At 41.4% G+C, this 23,351-nt stretch overlaps 1 long non-coding RNA gene across 1 annotated transcript in view; it reads left to right on the top strand.

Annotated features, from left to right (window-relative positions):
- Nucleotides 1–22,960, top strand: part of LOC116816729 (uncharacterized) — a 32,170-nt gene extending 9,210 nt beyond the window's left edge. Inside the window, exon 3 of the long non-coding RNA XR_004371796.2 lies at nt 22,466–22,960. This is a non-coding gene — a long non-coding RNA (uncharacterized LOC116816729). The remainder of the gene's footprint in view (nt 1–22,465) is intronic.
- Nucleotides 22,961–23,351: the final 391 nt, after the last annotated feature.

The raw sequence follows: 23,351 nt of genomic DNA, 5'->3' as shown, positions 1-23,351 counted from the left end.
CAAGAGGGATTTAAAACAAACAAACAAACACACCGTTGCTTTGCTTCTCAGCACGGTTATTAGCCCTAGGAAAGGGGTGGAAGTGGTAGAACGTGATCTCACTATTTGCATATTGCACCGTACATGCAGTCGATGGGTTTGAGCTTTTTGTTTCCCGGTGCGTATCCCCTAATCTCTCGGCGTTTATAGTGCAATTTGGGGGAATTGGGGGGTGTCTTTTTTTTAGGGTGGCCGGGATGTTTTATCCTCCCTCCCCCCATCGGTGTTCAACTTCTTGAGCCTCTGGAGTCGGTTCAGTAACTCTGAATGCAGTTGTAAGTGTCTCGCTTTTGCTCTCCTCTTTTAACAGGAGTTCCACGTTAACATGCGAAAGGGTAACCCGATCCACGCGTTTACAAATCTACAATGAATAAAAATGCTCATAGTAGAACAGAGAGGGAGGAAGACAAGGGAAAGAGCGGACTATAACATTCGTTCTCCAGCCTCCTGTTCCTATTGGGACTCTTGATTCATAGGGTGTAGGTAATGTACTCAGTAGGAACAGGTACATTTGGCAGTTTTATTGCTTTATACCCTCCAGCTTGTTGTTAACACCAGGAAGGCGTTTTTCTGCAGGTGCGCATACTACCATTTTCTCCACGCTTTTCGGCAACAGCAAAAGCCTGCATAACAAAAGATGTCAGACAAGGGGCTAAGGAATGCCTTCAGAACCTGGTTTGAAAGGACTCTGGCTACATACTGTACAGCTCTGGAGTAGAGCCTGCGAAAGGTGGAACGCTTTACATAATGTTGTTTTTTTTAGTAAAATCTACATGCCACGCTTAAGAAAGAACTAGGCATCCTGGTCCTGAAACAAACAAGCAAAACAAACAAACAAACAAGAGACAGGAATAGCATAAAGTAACTGCTTCTTCGATAGGCAACATAGGGGTGTAGCTGTGTTTCATCTTAAAGCTTGGGTTAAGTGACGGGTGTGCACCTGTATGTAGAACACATAAGGGAATGTGTGTGTGTCTGTGTGTGTGTGTGTGTAGATTTTCATTTTAGAATAATAAAAGAATCCAGGAGTATAAATGATAGTCCAAGTATAAAGTATATCCACTTTTATTTATTAGTGATTTATTATTGCTCAAGGTGTGTGTGTGTATACGCACACACACATTCTCAAGGTGTATATCTAGATATAGCTGTAGATGTCCTTTGAGCAATTTACAGGGTAAGGACTGGCATTTTCTATAGGAAGGTTGAATACATCAAGCCGTATACTGGTGATTTCCCCCAATTTAATTAGGCAAATGTGTCAGTATGGAGCGGGCGCTTTTCAGGGTTGATTGGCTGATATTAATAACTCTTGACTAAAAGGAGCGATGGTGGTTGTAAATATTGATTGTTGTTTTTTTTTTGTCCTAGAGTTCGGGGGGACCACACCTTTAGGGAGTGGAAAATGCTGAGGGGGGTTGTTGTAATACCGCACAAAAGGTTGTTTTTTTTTCTTTCTGTCTTTGCTGAACTCTGGTTTCATCGCCGGCAGGAGCTAGGCTGCGCCTCTCTCGCCCCATTGTCCCTGCGGCCCCCACTGCTTCAGGGTGTCTTCTCCCCCGCAGAGAAGGGAGGGCGATGCCTGCCCGGGAAGGGACCTCTATTATTCGGGGGTGGGGAGAGACAATTTGGAGAATAATGGAGGCCGAAGCCTTTCTTTGGGGGGTGGGGGGGAGGCAGGTGTAGATATTTCTTCTCATAGGGAAAGGCAGGATTTGAGGCCTACGCTTTTTGGGGGGTGGGAAAGAAAGAAAGAAAGAAAGAATTTCTGAATAGGGCTCCCACGTTAATTTCTGTCTCAAACAAGAATCTTGAACGCAGAATCTATCTATCTATCTATCTGTCTATCTAGGTCTGTGTGCCCTGTGTGTTGTATGACGCTCTGGTAAAGCAGGGAAGGGGATGGTTGCCAAGTTGGACTCAGTTACCAGGTCGGTTCTAAAGAAATTAGACCTGTATAAATAGCCTTTGAATTCACAGAAATAACTCGATATTAATTTACTTGGTCACTAAAGAATCAGATGGTATGGGAAAAGTCTTCACTTCTTTCTAGTATGGACTTCAAGTGTATGAAAAGATATCAAAAATCAATAAGCAAATCGTGAATCCGCACAGAGAAATAAATCCCTTGCTCCCAAAGCTGAAGCAAAGACAATGTTGCTCTCCTTTCCAGACACTCTCGGGACTGAGGTTTGCAAAGTTAATTTTGATGGGTTGTGAGAGGGTCTAGTCTCGCTAGAAAAGCTCCTCGTACATTTCAGTCCCTGGTGGAATTGTTCGAGATTTCGACTTTTTTTTTTCTTTTCTTCAGTAGACACTAACTGGGTTCTCTGGGATTTAGACAAAAACTAAAGAGCCACTTTTAAATATCTGTTAACAAATATTTCCCAAAAATGAAAAGCAGCAGTTAATCATTAATGATCTTTCTTCTAATTGTTTGGGTTTTGGACATTTCTTTTGACTGCCAAATTTGAGCTCCCGAAGCAAGGTAGAAAGGACCAGTGCCAGAAAATGTTTATTCACGGCCACAAACCCGAAACTACAACCATTTCAAACGTTTAACTGGCCTTTAGTCAATTATAGGCCAATGTTGATTTCATTGCAGCTTTACCGAAACACAATGACTTTCATATTATAGAAATAGAATGCATTGGGCCTGTGTGATGCCACTGTATTTGAAACATTAAGCCTGGCAAGTTGGCATTTTAAAGAGAGATGGATTGTTGTTGTTTTCACAGCGGTACTGGCAGCCAGATGGAAAAAGAACTTAAAGCTATCTAGAAAACTCCACGATGGAATTTAGGCCTTAAGAAATACAAAATAATTAACTGGAGAGAAATGGATGATGTACATTCATTCTTACACATATACAAACACACACACTATCTTCATCTGCATAGACATGTATGAATACACCAAGTATATTTCTACTGATAGTTTTTTAAAAAGAGAACGTAAAGCATGCAATACTAACAATACTAAAAACAAAATACAAAATACTCTCTCGTATTTTATTTTATTTTTACGCCTATAAAGTCATGTTTCTCTGGCCACAAAAGCTACGTGTAAAACAAGGGACACAACCGTTTGAAGGAATTGACAACAACAGGAAACAGGAATCTATTTTTAGGGTATAATATGGAGTTATATAATCAGTCAGAGTCTTCCTAAATGCCTCCCAGCAGTTTCTGTTTCATTCATTCATTCAACAACACCAAAGAAAAACAAAACACCACATTTGTATTTCTTATTCTTTTTCTTTGAAATAAGTCTTATTCTGACAATATAGGGATGGACTTTTAAGATATATTCCCTACTATATCAGGGTCCTAAAATCCAGAAGTTTTTTGTTTGCTTGTTTGTTTGTGGTTTTGAAATCGAGTCTTTAATTAGTTTAAACGTCTAAGGATGTAAATGCATGCGCTAACTGAATGATCATTTTAGACAGTATTATTGTAAAAAGGGCTCAAAGCAGTTTTCTACGCATTTTGGACATCGGAGCACACCCCCATAGGCCAACACGAGAGCTGGTAAACCCATACCAACACATATAAACATGGACACATTTGAGCTAGGGAATTATTTACCCAAGAATTGCTAGAAAACTCAGATAGGAGCTAATTTTATAGTGTTATTATCATGTGTATTTTCTAGTTACTTAGTTTTTTAGGGGAGAAAGGGCGGCGTTATTGTATGATTTATTTATGGAGCTGTTGGTGATATAGAGAAAAGAGTTTAGAAAGGGAGGTTATTCATTTTAAGCCGGGGAAAAAGCATGTATGTGTGTGTGAGAGAAGAAAGTACTGCTTCTGGTGATAACCTGGGAAAGATATATTAAAATACACCCTGCTATATGTACACAGCATCTATCTATCTATCTATCTACGGTTAATTGTGTATTGCCTTTATTGACAGTAAATTCCCCACTAACTGAATACACGGACTATGCATGTGCATTCTGAAATGCTTCTAAATGTACAGCCCGGTCTGAAGGCGACTGGTTCACATGGGAGGCGTGTTTCCCTACATACTTTACTTTTGACATTGTTCACAAGCGTTAACTGCCCGGGAATGACGATTCCACAACAAATAAGCAAACCTATGTCTGATTAAAACCGTCCTTCCTTGGCAGTTCGACTCTGCCTTCATTATTTACTGCTCCCAGAGAGCAGAGAAAGGCTAAACAAAATCTCTCTCCCTACATCTGCTGATCACATTTCTCTTTTCAGGCTCATACGCCTGTTTACCCCAAAACACATTACTGGTCTCTTCTGCCAGGATGTCATCTTGCCATCGCCTTAATAGCAACTGAGTGGGAAGCAAAGGATCCCACAAAAAGAGGTCACCTCCTCAATATGAAAGCAAGCTATTTTAAGGAGAAGCTGGGGAGTTAAACGCTGCCAGTCCAAGAGTAAGAGCGGCGTGGAGGTTTTTCTGGATTTCAACCCACTAGCATCATAACAGACAGGCAGGCGTCGATGGCTTTCCATACCGCTAGTGTGAAGGAAGTGGCAAGGGGTGGGGGGAACCCTCCGAGCCTGCAGATGGATCACACACGCAGCTTTCTGTATTGTAACGTGGGTCAAAATAATAGAATTCAGAAGGGAAAGATCCGCAGAGAGCCAGCCACTGTCTCTTGTACAGATTTGTAGCGAAGCCTGCGCTGTAATTAAAACCTTACAGTCAGATTAATTCAATGTGTTGCTCTGCAGCGGTTTTTTTTCTAATAGTCAAAATCCGCTTTACAATTGAATTAGGTTTAAGGACTATTTCTGCGAGGCTCTCCGCATTTGCCAGGGGATGAGAGATAATGTTATTGCCTAGCACATTCTTTCTTCTCCCAAGGTACCAGCTCCAGAAGTCGACTTGGCTGGGGAACCTGATCGGTAGGGGACCCATAGAATGCTTTGAGTAGGGAGCTAAACATGGTGGCTTTGGCAGTAAGGGGTAACTTCTTATTAATGTATACCTGCCATGTAACAGCAATGATACGAGTATTGAGCAAAACATACCAACACCAGTCATCGGGTTCAGTTCTCTCTCTCTCTCTCTGTCTCTCTCACACACACACACTTCTGTCCCCAGATTCATGAGGGAAAATTCTCCAGTCTATCTCGAAACAATTTCAGATTGAATGCTCCCCCGAGTGTAAATGATCGGTGCCCTCTCTCTATTAGCACTTGGGTGACAGACAAGAGAAACTTGTGGTTCTCCCCCCGCCCCGCTCCTCTCCCCTCCTTTTTTTTTTTTTTTTTTTTTTGTGAAAACCTTCCAAAAATTAAGGGTAATATTTCAAGATCTCTGTCAAGATGTCTCCAAGGCTTTTTTACTTGGCACGCCCCCCCTAGTGCTCTGGTGGTGCTGAAATAAATGTTTTATTATACAGAGAAAAAAAATCCTCTGAAAAAACACACTTCAAACTTTCAAACTCCGAAGTGCCCGACATGGAAAAGCTCAGAACCTAATATAAACTCTAGGCCCTTTTAAGTCAGCCACAGGCTACAATTTCTTCTGCGGTACCAGCCAGTCTACCCCCAAACCAAACTCAGCGCTCAGGGTTTCAAGAATTCTTATACCTTCCTCTGATCGAGTTGCAGCTATTTCGTCAACGTTTTAGACGCTCAGCTGAACGTGCCTCTTAAAAACATAGGGCTTCTAGTAAAATTCACGATTAGTGTGTCATTTCAGCACCGTTTGAAAAATCGCCAGCTCCTTGGCAAGTGAAAGCAGACGCGTTAATTGCAGTAAATTATCGCGAGGTCCTCTTTTCATTCTGTTTCGCCCCAGTTTATTTTTAGTGCGCTTCAAATGCCTACACATTTCCCTTGTTGGGATCAGTGCAATTATTTACTCTACCTTTAGGGATGCATTTATCCACTACTGAATGGAAATGTAGTAAACACAGAAAAATGTCAATCCAGTTATTGAGGTTTATTTAATATTAACGGAGGTAAACGTGGTTTTACTTTGTCTTCAGGCCGTCCTCATTATCTGGAATAGATTGCAATGAGCTCTTACTATTTTTCCTTTCAATATTGTTGCTTCTTTTTCAGGATCTCGGTAGAGAGTAAAAAACAACGCTTAAAATAAAACTGGATCAGGTATCCCAGAGGGATTCATTATCTACAAACTCTCTGGAGAAAAATCTAAGCAGAAACCAGTGGCTGGGACTTTAAAAAAGGTAACAGCCTCTTTAGCAACCGTCTCCCCCAAATTCTTCATGGTCCGATCATCTAGAGCAAAAAAAGCTCTTGACAATGTCACTAATTCACTTTCACTGGAGTATTGAATTCGCCTGCCTGATTAATCGCTCTCACATACAACACTGAGATTTAATTTCCTGTGAGTGAAGATCGTCACCTTTCCCAACCCGGATGGTCCCCTGAACCATCACCCCACGACAAAGAGCATTGTGCACTGAACAAATGCAATAAGGAAGGACGGAGGGAAGGGGTTAGGGATAGGCCAGGTATCTGTAGCACTAAAGGAGGGAGGTAGCCAAGGATTCTGACAGATGGATCCGAAACATATCAGATCTGGATTAATTTGCCTGCTTTGTGGAGTGTCTGCATCTGAGAAACCAGCCCTCCTCCACTCTGCCCCTGGCAGGTTTTGTTACGAGCGCCTTTATAAATGTTGGATCCCCCTCTCCTTCCTTAAAGATCCGTTCCGTTTCTTTTCCTCACCACGGGAATATTTCCACTCTCTGTAAAATAAAACAAAAAAGCCCAGAAGAAGTAGAAACGTTTGTTGTTGTTGTTTTTTAACGAAAACATAAGTAACCTAATTTCGTATCGTGGAAGTAAATTTCATACTAGGATACATTTTGCATAACATGTAATCTCTCCGAGCCGGAAGACATTTAATTAAAGCCATACTCCGAGAAGTACAGTTAAAAGCGAAGTCATATCACCACATACCCTCATTCACAATCAGGATTCAGGACAGAATTCACATTGTTTTAGTGTAGTGTGTCGCCTTCCTGACATACGAGGCCTGGAAACACAAGAAACACCACAAAGGATATCGGGGGGCGGGGGCGGGGAAATAGTGCCGGAAGCGCTAATAAGTGGGGTTCATTTATTTTGCCTAAATACCATTGCTCTCTGGTTCATGATTCTGAATTTCCGATCAAAATAATTTAGAGGAACACAAATAAGATAACGGTTGCTATAGGATGGAGGTCACTTTACATCCCTGGGACATTACTTTACTCTGATGTGCTGAAGTCTTCTTAATATTGTTTTGGAACACATACATTATCGGCTCTAGAATATAGAAGCGGGTTGCTCTTGGGCCATTTCTGAAAAGTCCTGCAGTTCACACGAAAAAAGGGCAGGAATGCACTTGGGTTTTTTTCATCATCTAGTACCTGCCACTAGCCCAATATTCCTCCTGTGCTTGTGCACAAGGGGCTAGAGACCAAGTGCTTAGAAAAGCAGATACAAAAATGCAAATAGCCTGTCTGCTTATTTAAACGTCAGACTTTGGAAATGGTTGTATTACACACGGCTGATCAGTGTGTGTATGAAAAGAGCCAGCACCACCAGTACCGTCATGGGATCTATGAGCTTTTATTCCCAGAAGAGTTTTGCACCGCTGATAAATTTCCTATTGGAGTTTTTTTCCTCCGCTCCTCTCAGTATTTTGACTAATCCCATGTCATAATACTGATTTAGCCCCAAAAGAAAGGGGAGAAATACCCACATCCCCAAACGTATGCATTTAATAAAGAACCCTCAGCAGAACACGAAGGCGGGTCTGCTTGGAAAGGAGTATTCTTCACTAGCATTTTTTAAAGTAAAACCACAAGATCATCTCGCAAATTCCAAATGGAAACGGGAACGTTACTGCAAGGTCTGCTTGTTGGTTATCTTATATAATATTTACACAGGCAGGGATATTTAATTATAAAGCCCCCACTCCCATCTTTCTTCCGTTCAAGTGAATAGAAAAAACTCCACGGAATGGGTGGGGATAGGATCGAGCCGTAGGTAATAACTCCGTCTACAGCAAATTTTGTTTCACAGGCTGCTAGATCGTTCTCCTTTCTGTGTGTGCTTTTGTAACTGGCGCTCCTAGTACGGTTTGATATCCTTAAAAATGACTATGCCCCACTAACGTGTAATTAAGACATTTTAGCTAGTTCTTTTTCTTTAAAGTGGCATCAAGACGTTATAAAGGCGTGAAAAGAAAACAGCAGCAGTCCTACCTCACAGTTATGACTATTTCATTTCACAAGAGATAAAATTCAGCGGTCAAATCAAATCAGAAAGGCTCTGCTTAGTCTCCGTGTAGCGGCAATTAAAAATATTAATTGGCTGCGTCGACTGCTCAAGAAGACAAATGTTGTTAAAAAAGCATCATTAATCCTCCAGTCATTAACAGGCAGTAGAGGAAGCTGGGCTGCTAGGAGCAATTTGTTTAGTGTTTCCCAAGATCTAAGAAATGATTTTAAAAAATCTTTTTCATTACTTTAAAAAAACAAACCATTAACTTTTATGTGGCACTAAGCAATAGTCGGTTAAAGCGTTTTAAATGACCTAAGCGCAGTTTTAGAGGACATAGTAACCGTCCCCCTCCCCCGAAAACCACAGCTCTCATTAACGTTGCTGTCAGCAAACGCTGCAGAGACGTGTCACTTCAGCTCTTGCTGGTGTGTCCTAAGGGCCTTGTCCCTCCTCATCTCTGATTTCAGGAAGGTCCTGTTAGACTAGCCCGCAAACAGCTCTTCACAAGTTTTCAAGGCACTGACCACTGGGCCTGATTCTCCCCTTACCTGGAGTCACCCGCTGCAATCACTGGAGTTACATTGGTGTGTGCGTGGAAGTGGAGGAAAATCCGCCCCATAATAGGAAACCCGATTCTGCACTTCTTACGTGCCCAGTGAAGCCGCTGACGAGCTTCATGGGGCCGACTAAGAGTGCGCAGCATCGGGCCCGGAGTGGACTGGCGAGGAAACTTCTGCAATTGCCGAACCAAGTTTGCCAAACGCAAAAGCATGTTCGGGCAGATCAACTGATCTCTGCCCCTTAAAGCTACGGAGATAAGAGCCCAAGAGCAGAGAGGAGATCTGCGAAAACGTCACGTCTAAACGGATACAGGGAGGGACCTTGCTGCCTGATGCAGTGAGACTCTCATTTAATTCACCGACAGAAAACTTGCTGTTATTTACGTCCTTTGGGGCTGACAGAAACCTGAAGAAGGCAGAACCTGCACAGCCGACCTGGCCACCCGTCCTGAAATCTAGTCAATGCAAGGGACCACCCTGCCCCCAGGCCGAGCACAGCTCCAGTGCCTCCAGTCAAACCGGATCAGTTAGACTAGACAGGTGATAGCTCGCAGTGTCCTACCTCTCCTGGGAGCGTGTAGGCCCAGAGGTCCCCGCTCCCGTTGGCTGGCCCTGGACTGTCCTTCCGCTTTATGACAGCCGCAATGGATGGAGGAAACGTGAAGAAGAGACACTAGAACTCACGGGTGGAGCTGGGCTTGCAAGCGAGGAGGGAGAGCGAGCCCCGGGCCCTGCAGCAGCCAGCTCTAAAAAGGGACCCGTCTGAAGTGCGCTTGGAGGGGACTTGCGAAATATCTGCTTCCCTTCCATATGCTATTCGAATTGCCTTCACATTCCTGCATTTCAGATCTCTCCTCCCCCTCCTTCCCTACACATGGTTTAGTAACAGATCCCCTCAAAGACAGGCTCCAAAGCCACATTTTCATGAGTGGACTTTTTTAGCTGGCTGATCAGTTGCCCCTTCAAAACCACCGCCTGCCATTGCCTGGTGTCAGTGGCCCCTGGGAGAGTGAGGCCGCCATCGGGGATTATTGATAGGCCTCATCTAGGCATTATTACAGCTCTGCTACCCCTGAACTCTCAGAGTCACAGCAGTTTATCGTGTGAATTTAACTACTGGGCATGCGCGCTGAGGCCCAGCAAGAAACAGCCTTGTTCCGTTTTCGATGAAAAAAAGTGACCGAGCATGCTCAGTAACCGATTTTACATATAATCTAGGATATTCCCCCCACCCTTCAGTAATCCACCGGTTGGACTAATGATCTGCAGTATCTTAGCTGACAAATAACATCTTGTTATCTAAAGAGAGAAGCGAGAAGAAGGTAAAACATCGTATGAGACCATCGCTCTCTTGTTGGCCGCCTCATTTCAGTTATTGCCATTCACGAATTAAAACACGTGTTTAAGGAGCTGTCTAAATACCCACACACTCTTCTCCAACCTATAAGGCGTGAACATCGCGATTTCTCTCCATTCTGCAAACTAGCTTTAGACGTTCCCCGGTTAAAGAAGCAGGCGCCCAGTCCTGAGGGCCACCGCTAGTTGTAGGGCATGAAATTCCCCCGTTTACTGCAATATTTAGGCATAAGGGAGTTGTCTGTGGCTTGGGCTTTTGCCTTAAACTCCATGGCCATTGTCAAACGAAGATGCTCCTTTAACCTAATACCGTGAACATTTTGAAAGCCTGTTCTGCAAATGGGTATTGTTGTGCATCACAGTCACGTAGGCGCACATAACAACTACTTAACTGGGAAAGATTCGCTCACCTAGACTCTTACTGCAGCTCCATTTGTTATAACCTCAGCCTACGAAGTTTCAGTTCCGAGCTGTTTATAATTTAGCACCACTAACCAAGGACCCCATTATGGGGAGTTTTGCTTAAGGACTCAGGATCGGGCCCTAGATTTCTGACACGCAAGATTACTGGTTTACTATAAAATCCCTATGCCACCTGAGCTCAACCATTAAAATTCCTTGTAGCTATACTTTCCTTAAAGGGTGTTTATGAGCTGAGGGCCATGCAGCTTTACATAAATGTAAGTGGTAATATGCAAAGTCTTTATATACCACTTAGTTTATTTCAATAATCATTTATTTTGGATTTAAGCATCATGAACTTAGCTGAAAGGTTAGTGTGGTTTTATTTTCATAACAAGGGACTTTTCCTACATTAAAAAAAGTATTAATCAGTAGAAAGTAAGATATGGGATTTTGATGCTCTGATGTGACATTAATAATTGTTGCATCATGTAACTTCCTACATCTTGGTTTTAATTTGCAGTGAACCAAACAGAGATATTTGCAATTTTTTAAATAAGCACTCTATGTAATAAATGGGAACATTGTGCATGAATGCTGTTTCTTCCCCCTTTCTTTAGAAGACATTATTAGCTCTGACAGCATGCAGCTCAGGTTTGGAGGAGAGGATTTTGTAAAGGGATGACAGACAGGAAGGGCAGCAATCATGGGCTTCTTGGGCTAAAGCTTTTTTTCTTTTTTATCAGAATGTTCTGTTCGATGCCATTTATCCTTGATGATAGAAAATTGCTCTGTTGCCAGGACGCTGCTGCTGAAATAGAGGGCAGGAGCCACATTTCCATTTTGCAGCTTGAAAGCTATTCAAATGAATGTGTAGAAAGGGGGGGAAATCTAGAGATAAACAAATGAGAATAAATCGAGTTCCTCTTTTCTTTCTTTTTCTCCCTCTTTTTTTGAGGGGATGGGGGAGCTCTTCATTTCTTACATAGTTTTTTTTGTTGTTGTTCATCAGCAGTTGGAATACCTGTGAAGTGTTGTAAATCAAGGGACATTTATTCTGGTGCTGCTAACGCTACTGAACATGTAAATATATTAAAGAAACTTATGTATATGTGTGTGTATACACACCCACCCACAATTTTTATGTGTAGGTCTATAGCGAGAGAGAGAGAGAGAGAAGGAACTGCAAAAATGATCTTTCAACAGTCTTTCAATAAGTATGATTATCTACCAATGCTTTTAAGTGTTGACTATTATGGAAACGTGTCATTCTAAGACTATTAAAACAGAAATATTTAAATCGGAGTATTTACACTTCTTCTCCACTTGCTTATTTTTCATCGTCTATTTTCACTTCATGTAACACATTGGCAATCAGAACAGATCTAAAACATAACCAAACAGCTATGTATTAGTGCATATGACTAGTGTTCAATATTTAGCCCAAGGAGGTTTGTTTATTTATCATTTAAAAGCTAGAAAAAGTCAAAATAAGTAGAGCCCAATATTTATAAACCAGATTTATTAAAATGATAAATAATTCTGTTCTTCCTTGATGTTTATCCAACTTTCAGATCATCTGAATAGTTTAAAAACCGGAGCAGAGGATTTTTAAACAAGTTCAATTTCTTGTTTCTTCCACAGGCTGCTGCTGTATCAGGCTAGAAATGTTGGCCATACCTTGAGTGAGGCTGTAAAAACTCCCAAAGCGCCCTTTTACCACAACATAGCTTTTAAAGAATTCTAACTGCACTGGTCTGTGCAAAGTCTGGTGCCAGTGAGTCATGGGGTTTTGCAGATTATGCAGTGTCCTCTTAAACACAGAATTTTAAGTGACCATAATGTATATGGTGACATACTAAATTTGATCCGCTGGGATTTTTTCACTATGTCATTTCAACCGAGTTTTGCCTCCTATTAATCTATAATTAGCATGATGGCTTCAAATATAATGTATTCCAAAGTGGCACCTTGTTAGATGTGGTTCTCGTCTGCAATGAAGAAAACCTGAAGAAGAAGAAGAAAGAACTATGAGTGAGAGACATTGATTTATTGGCCTTCGCCAATAGCTTCTCCACGAGTGTCCAGTCCAGCCAAGCATAAGACTTCATTACTGATTTTTAAATCTCTCTTCGCCTGAAAGTATCACACTGCAGATAATAATGAAGTATAATCACTGCTGCTATCAGATTATACTAAATACACAAATCCAAGGGCTCAAGAGTGTTAATTTTTCTAAATGATTAAGATGATGTTTCTTGCAGAATTACCTGTCGGGGATATTCCTGTGTCCCTGAGCATACACAACACAGATCTCCCCAACAGGCGATGTTGGATATGTTAATGTAAATACATTGTACATATATCATAATTACATAATTAATTATTTGCACTGTACAAAGCATTTGTTATTGTAGTCCAAGACTTTTAGAGCTTGCAAATAGGACATCCTAACAAAACAAACAAACTAAAAAAACGCCATCTATCCAGCTCGACATACACCTAGCTGGCTCAAGCTTGCATTCTAATTTAATATGGTCTCTGGAGATATTTTAATCAAAAGTATATGCATATATACACACTTTCTACTGGATTGGACACTCATGGAAGAGCTGTTGGCGAAGGCCAATAAATCCCTCTCTCTCTCGTACTTTTTCTTCAGATTTTCTTTAATTGCGGAGGTGAAGCACAACTAACAAGTTGCCGCTTTGGAATGAACATTGTAACCCCAAAGTGCAGTACATGTGCAGTGTGTGTATTTCCCTGGCTGTCTTAATGGAGCATTAAGTTGTGTTTACACATTGCGAGTCTCTTTTCCTCTCGTGGTCTGTGTTTGCTTCCCTACGCTGACAGGATAAGTCCTGGACAGTTTGGCCTTCCAATGAAAGAACGTGCGCGTAGATAGTTTGATTTGCTGCTGCAGGGGAAGGGACGGTCTGCCCTGTGAGGAGCAACATGCTTTCTTTGCAAATGTTGAACTAGGTACATAAGGATAAGGGGTCGGATCTTGCAACTCTTGCTCAAGCGAGTAGATCTTGCCCTCAAGAGGAATCACAAGGAAGTCAACGGGCTAGTTCCCTGGTAAGGATTTGCAGGATCGAGCCCTGAATATACACTTGTAGGAAAGTTACTTTCTGGAAGTATTGAAATTAACCGTCTTCCGGTCTGTATGCAATAGCTTAGAGTCTAGGATTAATTGACTTTTCGCAAGGCACATATTTTTGCAGTATGGTTACATTAGCTTTATCGTAAACACAGCCAGCGACCCATCAGGGCTGTTAAAGTCAGGAAAGTGATTGAAACACTCAGAGGAAGAGAAATCGCTTCAATTTTCAATATAAATGAGCTCTGTAGATACTTTATTGGTGTGCAAAGAACCATCGGCTGATACAATTGTATATAATTCCCTACCCATTTAAAGCGAGAGTTTAGCTGCTTGACTCTGTTTGTGAGTGTAGGGGACCCAGCTCTGTGTCTCAGAACCACCACACTCGCCTGTATCATTTCCGCTGCACTGAGGTGGCTCTCCTACCGGTAATGGAGTTAAAATACTAAGCGTTGGAGGAGGGACAGCTTTCCCGTCCCCAGCTGGGGGTGTACAATATGCACTAATAACAGAGACGGCTTTGATCGCCGTCCCGCGATTTCTAGACAATCTGCCTGGCTTTTATTCTCAGGGTTGGCTTTAAAAAGATGGAGTCGTACAAGCCCATTCGGGGTTCGCGGCGCCCGAGAATGTGACACCCAGAGCGAATGTAAAAGCGAAACATTGTAACTCTTTAACCGGAGTGGGGTGGGGGTGGGTGGGAAGGAGGGGGAGTCAAATTTCCACTGAAATGTCCCGGGAAGGTGCTTTAGTGTGAAAACCTGCCGCGAGTTCCGGTGCCCTTACATCGCTGAACAGCAGCTGCGCAGCGTGTGTATGTGTCAGAATAAAGTCATTATCGAAACGATCATGTTAATAATGTTTTTTCCCACACACACTTAATTCTGATGGACCTTGGAACCTACCGCCTGGCCAGAACCGCACTAGCCCCACTACCTAATCTCAGCCCACTGGGATATTTACTGGGCTATCTACACATGAAGGGCCAGATCCCAAGTCCATTGAGGTCAGTGGCAAGATTCCCATTGAGTTCAGTGAGGTTTGGCTCAGCCCCATGCCAGGATGGTATTAGCATGATGCATAAGAAAAGGAAACGACTCGATATGGGTACGGGTTTAAAAACTACTCAATAGGAAAGTGTTTGTCAGCATTTACTGGTGTCCTTTAATTAAAAACTCACTGGGTTCCATTTTCCCCGGCATCTCTAGGCTGCCTCCGTCCTTATTCGCCATCCCCTAGCCAGAGTTCGGTGATGTGCGATGCAAAGGGAAAAGAATTGCATCAATCCCGCTTTGATCTCTAAAGGGTGATCACAGCAGAAATCAGGTCATCGCACAGACAGGCACTGCTGTGGAAATGAGCTTTTTGCAGGATATCTCCCTTGGCTTCAGGGCTTCCATTGCCAGGTGGCAAACCACAGACGTGTCAATATAAAGGAATAAATTGTGATTTGCGGGTAGAGATTAAAGCTACTTCAATCCAAGCACTTGCTATTATCCAGTAGATTCATAGCCCGGTGTCTGTGCTTCCCATCCTTAGCCATCGGAAAGGTATTAACTTTATTGGACTTCAGAAAATATAAGATGATGCAGGCAAGCTTAGAGGCCTGCAAAGTAACAGCATCGGTGTTTAAACCCCACTTTGATTTTGGAGGAGGGGCTGGGGTGAGAGTCTAGAGTTGATTATGATCAGTTTACTTATTTGTAACGAAGGACAATCTTGGTGCTAACATCAATTAATTAAAAGAAGTTAACATTTTTTAAAGCATCTTTTCAGCTAGGCTAGACAGGATCCTAGAGCACTGGGTGTGCGTAACAGCACCCATCTGTTGAGAGCACTAGTAAGGCAAAGATTAGAAGACCTGAGTAAGTTTCAAAAGACCAGGCTGAATTTTTGACTAAGAAATATTGAAAGAAGAGGTGACAAAAGCCACGAAAACTGCCTGCAAATAGAGTCTACCACAACAAAACATAGCATTGTCAATACTGCATTTATAATATGAACAATAAAATGTGTTATAAACTAAGGAGAAACATTTATGCAGACATCCACCCTTTGTCTTGCACATTTCTTCCTTGGTATTTGATATATTGCACACCACCATGCCCAGCCCACTCCCTCCTTCTCTCTCTCTGTCCCCTCCTTCCCTTCTAATCATGTGGAGCTGGTATAATTAAGGTTCCCTGACACTTCCCATTGTAAAATCCTGTTTTCAGTTTTTTATAGTGCCAAACTTTAACCATTCAGGTTGAATGTTTTCATGTCCCATGGAAAAAAATAGTATGTGATCATATAATTAAAGTCTGAATTATAATCCATTCACACAAGGGAAACAAATTAAGGTTACACAGGCAACCTTAATTCTGGCTAGGACTGTCAAGTGATTAAAAAAATAATTGCAATTAATTGGGAGGTTAAAAAATAATCATGATTAATCGTGATTAATCACTCTGTTCAACAATAATAGAATACCATTTATTTAAATATTTTTGGATGTTTTCTGCATTTTCAAATATATTTATTTCAATTACAATACAGAGTACAGAGTGTATAGTGTTCACTCTATATTTATTTTTGATTAAAATATTCTCACAATAAAAAACAAAATAGTATTTTTCAATTCACCTCATACAAGTACCATAGTGCAATCTCTTTGCCATGAAAGTTGAATTTACACATGTAGACTTATGTACAAAAAAACCCCTGCATTCAAAAATAAAACAATGTGAAGCTTTAAAGCCTACAAGTCCACTCAGTCCTACTTCTTGGTCTGCCAATTTCTCAAACAAGTTTGTTTACATTTGCAAGAGATAATTCTGCCCACTTCTTGTTTAGAGTGTTATCTGAAAGTGAGAACAGGCATTCACATGGCAGTGTTGTAGCTGGCGTAGCAAGATATTTATATGCTAGGTGCGCTAAAGATTCATATGTCCATTCGTGCTTCAATCACCATTTCAGAAGACATGTCCTTGGTGATGACAGGTTCTGTTCGATAATGATCCAAAGCAGTGTGGATCAACGCATGTTCATTTTCATCATCTGAGGCCATGTCTACACTTACCAGGGATCGACGCTGTTGTGGGGGTTGATTTAGTGGATCTAGTGAAGACCCGATAAACTGATCACAGAGAGCTCTCCGGTCAACTATGATACTCCACTGGAACGAGAGGAATAAGGTAAGTCAATGGGAGAGCATCTCTCATTGATGCAGCATGGTGTAGAGACCACAGTAAATTGACCTAACCTACACTGATTTCAGCTACATGAATAATGTAACTGGAGTAGCATAACTTAGGTCGACTTACCCCGGTAGTGTAGGCAAGGCCTGAGTAAGACACCACCAGCAGAAGGTTGATTTTCTTTTTTGACGGCTTGGATTCTGTAGTTTCCACATCAGAGTGCTGCTCTTTTAAGACTTCTGAAAGCATGCTTCACACCTTGTTCCTCTCAGATTTTGAAAGGCACTTCAGATTCTTAAACCTTGGGTCAAGTGCTGTAGCTATCTTTAGAAATCTCTTATTGTACCTTCTTTGTATTTTGTCAAATCTGCAGTAAAAGTGTTCTTAAAATGAACAACGTGCTGGGTCATCATCCGAGACTGCTATAACATGAAATATATGGCAGAATGTGGGTAAAACAGAGTAGGAGACATATAATTCTACTTCAAAGAGATGAGTCACAAATTTAATTAAGGCAGTATTTTTTTAATGAGTGTCATCAGCATGGAAGCATGTCCTCTGGAATGGTGGCCAAAGCATGAAGGGGCATACAAATGTTTAGCATATCTGATACATAAATACCTTGTAATGATGGTTATAAAATTTACATGTGAATGCTTGTTCTCACTTTCAAGTGACATTATAAATAAGAAGCAGGCAGTATTATCTCCCATAAATGTAAGCAATTGGCTGAACAAGAAGTAGGACTGAGTGGACTTGTAGGCGCTAAAGTTTTACATTGTTTTGTTTTTGAGTGCATTTATGTAACAAAAAAATCTACTTTTGTAAATTGCATGTTCACATAAAGAGATTGCACTACCCTACTTGTATGAGGTGTATTGAAAGATACTATTTCTTTTATTTATCATTTTTACAGTGCAAAAATTTGTAATAAATAATAATAATGTAAAGCGAGCACTGTACACTGTGTATTCTGTGTTGTAACTGAATCAATATCTTTGAAAAGGTAGAAAAACATCCAAAAATAGTTAATAAATTTCAATTGGTATTCTATTGTTTAACAGTGCGATTAAAACTATGATTAATCGTGATTCATTTTTTTAAATCTCAATTACTTTTTTTGAGTTAATTGCATTAGTTAACTCAATTAATCAACAGCCCTAATTCTGGCATTTCCTAACTTTTGGATGATTGACTTTGCAACCTTACCATTATTTTAATGTCATTTGTGTGTGTGTAATCTGTATATAAATTGAACCAAACGAATATGTCTGGAACCTTGTCTCTAAATCTCTTTGAATTTGAGGTTGTTCATGGATTGGATTTGAACCTCAAGAACAGATATGTTCCTACAGTTTGGGTTCTGGGTCTGACCTAAATCATGTTTTGTGACTCTGGTTCAAATGTAGCCAAAGTCTCATGGCAATAGCTCATGAAATCTCATTGTTAGGAATTTGGACACAGCTTGGAACCTGGCCTAAACTGGATCCACTTGTGAATCAAAACATCACCTCCTCAGCTACCACTATTTAAGAGATCACATACCTGGGTGTTGAAGAGATGAATATTTATCTATCTGTCCTTAGCTCTTCATTACTGATACCTCAAAATGCTTAGGTTTTATTAACAGTAGCATTCCTTAGAATACATCCTATAGCAGCAACTGACTATAGCACCTTAACTGACTTAACTTTTTTTAAATAACTATGTAGGAGTAATACAGAGTGTAAGAGGTCCACTGGGTCTCTATAATACAGACCCCATGAGCTCTGCAAGGTTCCTGGTTACCACCAGACTCCACTGTCCTGCAGATCTCATGAACTCCACAAAGTACCAGGGGCTCCATTCACAAGGAGGAAGCCACTTTAGATGCATAAGTCCAACATTTAGGCCCCCCTGGCATTCACAAAACCACCACTCATCTACCAACCACCAGAAGGCAAACTACTTATACACACACTACAACCATTATAATTAGATACAGTTATTAATAACTGTACTTAATTACAACCTATTTTCTTCTAAAACAGTCTATGCACATGTTTTCAAGGAGATTTAACCATGTGGAAAATCTGGAGTAGTCACAAACTATTTTTTAGCTAAAGGGATACAAAGAAATGTTAGACACATGTTAACATTTCAAGGCAGAGCAATTTTGTAATGATCTGAAACTCAAAACACTGTTTGACAAAGTTTATCCAAACATTGCAAAAATTGTACTTAAGCCTTCAGAGTAAACATACAAAAAAAAGAACAATATACAAAATGTGAAATTCAACTAGATCAGCGATTCTCAAACTTTTCCATATCATGACCCCAAGTTACAACAGAAAACATTTCAGGACCCACTTCCCATTTAGCCAACCATAAAGAAAGGCAAGGTGATCATGATCCCCTGAAACATGTTTGTGACTTTTAGGTTGAGATACCATGGCCTAGATGATGGTGGACCCACCAACTGGAATATCTGTTCAGGAGAGACAAAAAGAGAAAGAAATCTCTTATTCAGTATTTATTTATATAGCACAGGTTGTAAGGATGGATAAGTGATAAGAAAGGAACAGAAGAATGGACCAGTGGGTAGAGTGTTAATTTGGGATTTGAAAGACTTGAGTTTAACTCCTCGTTCTGCTACAGCCTTCTTGTGTGATATTGTGTAGGTCACGAGTCTCTCTGTACCAGCTCCCCATCTTTAAAATGGGACTAACAATATTTCCTTATCCTACAGGGATGTTATGCAGATAAGCACACTAATATTATGAGGTGCTCAAATAGGATATGGCCATCTAATTCTTTCAGTTTCTGTCTGTTAAATCCCCAAGAGGGATGGGGCACATGTGACAGGAATCTGTCTATGTGAGCCTGGATTCAGAGCAAGGAAAGCCAAATCAGTGATTAATCAAAATCATACCTAACAAGGAGTCTTTTTTTATTGCTTTGTAGGCCTGATCCTACATGCAGTACTCAGATAAAATTTTCCACTGAAATCAAATAGTAATTCTGTCTGAGAATGACTAATGGGTTGGACCGGATCCTCAGCTGGTGCGAATCAGCACCAGTCCATTGAAGTCAATGAAGTTGTGCTGAGGACCTGCCTCTCAATGTTTACACTATCTGAAACATATTGTTCAGATCAGCATATTTAAAACAATTTCCCACATGTAAGAGACAAACCATTATACTTCTGGACTGCCAGTGGAAACAGTTTTAACTACTACACAGGGGTTTGTTGAAAAGGTGAAAATAATCAGCTATTCTCCTCTCCCCTATAAGGTTTGGTATAATGCCCTTTGAAGACATTGGGAGTCTTTCCATTGACTTTGGTTCAGGGAGTTAAGCATGGGAAGAGGAGAAGAGAGCCCTTTGGCTTTTAATTAAGGTTACCCAACTTGTGGAAAGTAGTTTTTCTCCAATGTTAGATCTCTTTGCTCCACTATTTTATTTTTACATGTCCCACCCTAGTTCCTGCCTCCTTGCCAGACCAGTACACTTAGTACCAAAATTTCAGCCATTCAATGTAAGGAAACATACTGAATTTAACATGCTTCTCTTGGAAAAAATGCTTTTGCCCTCCATAACTGATGTCTGTTACACATGAGATATGTTGTCCAGCATAGTCACATATACATATCATAGTGCATAGGATACTTTTCTAGTCCTTGTTTCATTCTAAAAAGCAGAACAGTTAAATTGCGTTGTTTCTGAGGTTATGAAATGTATCTGATTGGCTGTCCCCTTGGAGAAAGATAGGCCTTGTCTACACTACAAAGTTTTGTCAACAAAAGTCAGCTTTCATTGACAAAACAGTGGAGGGGTACACATTACAATGCTACTTCCAATGACGAAACTCTCCTGCTTTGCTGACAAAATAAAACCACCTTGACAAGAGGCATAGAGCTTTGTGCAGCAAAGTGTCATTGTAAACACTGCGCTTGGTTATGTCACTGTAAATGGCCTTCAGGAGGTGTCCTGCAATGCCCATCCTAACCACTCTGGTCAGAAGTTCAAACTCTGTTGCCCTGTATCTAGGCCCCTCCCCATTTAAAGGCCCGGGATTTTTTGAAATTCCACTTCCTGTTTGCTTGGTATGGAGAGCTCACAGTGCACCTTCCCCTCTGACCATGGTGGCTCCACGCAGAAAACACTTTCCCACTTGGAGCACACATGAGTTGTTGTGTCTGCTGGCACTTTGGGGAGAGGAGGCTGTGCTGTCCCAGCTCCTCTCCAACTGTAGGATCTTCGATACCTATGGGCAGATTTCTCATGGCATGTTGGATAAGGGCTACAAATGGGACATGCGTCGCTGTGCGAAGACAAAGGCACTGAGGCAGGCATACCAGAAGGCAAGGGAGTCAAACCATCACTCTGGTGCTGTGCTGAAGACCTGCTGCTTTTATAAGGAGCTGGATGCCCTCCTTGGTGGCAACCTCACCTGTCATAAACAGATAGCTAAGGGTTAATGTCTCTTTCACCTGGAAAGGGTTAACAAACAACACCTGAACAGAGGACCAATCAGGAAACAAGATACTTTCAACTCTCAAAGGGAGGGAAGCCTTTGTTTGTGGGTTTTGAGTTTGGTTTTGTTCTCTCGGGGTCCTGGACAGGACTAGAGATGAAACCAGGTTTCTGCCAATCTCCCTGCTACAGTCTCTTATTTATTCAGAATAGTGAGTAAGTAAAAGGCGGTTATAGTCTTTTTAATTGTGTTTCTGTATTTGCAGCTGTGTATCTGGCTGGTGGAGTTTTTATGTGTATTTGGCTGAAAGTATCTTAAATTGTATTCCTGCTGGAGAGAGCTTTCTTTCTATTGTCTATAAGCTAAAAAACCCTGTATATTTCATCTTGATTACAGAGACCATTTTTATGTTTTTGATATTTTATTAAAGTTTTCCTCTTTTTTTTAAATCTAATTGATCTGTTGGTTATCTTGTATGAGACTCCAGGGAAGGAAGTCTGCACTCACCAGGGAATTGGTGTGGGAGAAGGGGGAGAGAAACCTAATCTCTCTGTGTTGTGTTTCAAGGGATTGAAGCATGGTAATCTCCTAGTGTCCCCAGGGCGGGAAGAATCTGGGAGGAAGCAAGGAGGGGGAGGGAAATGGTTTATTCCCCTTTGTTGTGAGACTCAGGGAATCTAGGTCTTGGGGGTCCCCAGGCAAGGTTTTGGGGGGTCCAGAGTGTACCAGGCACTGGAATTCCTGGTTGGTGGCAGCGCTACAGGTTCTAAGCTGGTAATTAAGCTTAGAGGATTCATGCTGGTACCCATATTTTGGACGCTAAGGTCCAGATTTGGGAATTATATCATGTGGATACTTTGGTGGGGCTGGAGACAGCAGATAGCAGAATTAACCCTAAGGACAAAGTCATGGATGAGGAGTTTGAGTAAGAGGTTGATGTGGAGCATGCAGCAGCATCATCCCCCTCCCCTGGGCTGAACTCACCATGTTCAGGGTGTTCCCCAAGCTGTGTGCTTGTTAAGGGACAGTAAGAAACTGATTTATATTTAAAAAGAAGTGTGTTTTACTATAATGATTGAATGCTGTGTGTGAACTAAAAATCATGCTTCTGTTTATTGATTCTTGTTCTTCTGCAGATGTGGCCTTCAGGATAACGTCCTACACACCAGTGGAGTGCCTTCACCAGATAAAGAAGCGACCAAGGAGGAGTAAGGATGACATGAGTCAAGAGGTGCTTCAATCCTCAGAATGCAGGGTGCAGACTTTAAAAGAATATTATAAAATATACAGGCAGGACAGAAAGGAGAGCCAAGAGTGAAATTTAATGGGTCAGGAGCACATTATAAAAGTGATGGTGGAGCAAATGGAGATGTTGAAGTCCCTAATCATGCTGCACACTGAATTCATGCATGGTTCCCTGCCCCCGCAGCCGATACAGAACTGCTTTCCATGCCCTCCTGAAATTCCTCCCATATATTCCTTGCAACTTCCTGGCCTGTCTAGGTATTCCATTCAATCCATCCCTTCTGACAGCTCCAAGATGAGAGCTGGACTTGCACATAGCTATAAGAGCCTACACTGACCTTCATTATTATCTCCCTTCCCACCAAGCCTTTTGTGTGTGTTGTTAATTAGTATTTAATAAAAACAACCTCTCTGAAAGATAATCAATCTTTATTTGTCTCCTACACATGGTGGTTGCTGCTAGAATTAATACACAGTGGCAATTTGATCATTTGCTTAGTACAAATCATGGTCAGGAATCATCAACATTTTCATGAAAGTTAACAAAGCATGGCAGAGTGCGATATAGAAAGACACTTTACTGGAACTCACTGTCCAAATGGTGCCTCAAAGCCTCCCTGATTCAAACAGCCCCCCATTATGCCCCTCTAATTGCCCTGGTATCTGGCTGCTCAAAATCAGTTGCCAGGTGATCTACTTCCACATTCCACCCATGGGGAAACTTTTCATCCTTAGCCTCACAACTATTATGGAGTGCACAACAGGCTGCTATGACCA

The sequence above is a fragment of the Chelonoidis abingdonii genome, chromosome 2 (genome assembly GCF_003597395.2).
Source record: "Chelonoidis abingdonii isolate Lonesome George chromosome 2, CheloAbing_2.0, whole genome shotgun sequence".
NCBI lineage: Eukaryota > Metazoa > Chordata > Testudines > Testudinidae > Chelonoidis > Chelonoidis abingdonii.
This window is presented reverse-complemented; position numbering and strand designations above follow the sequence as displayed.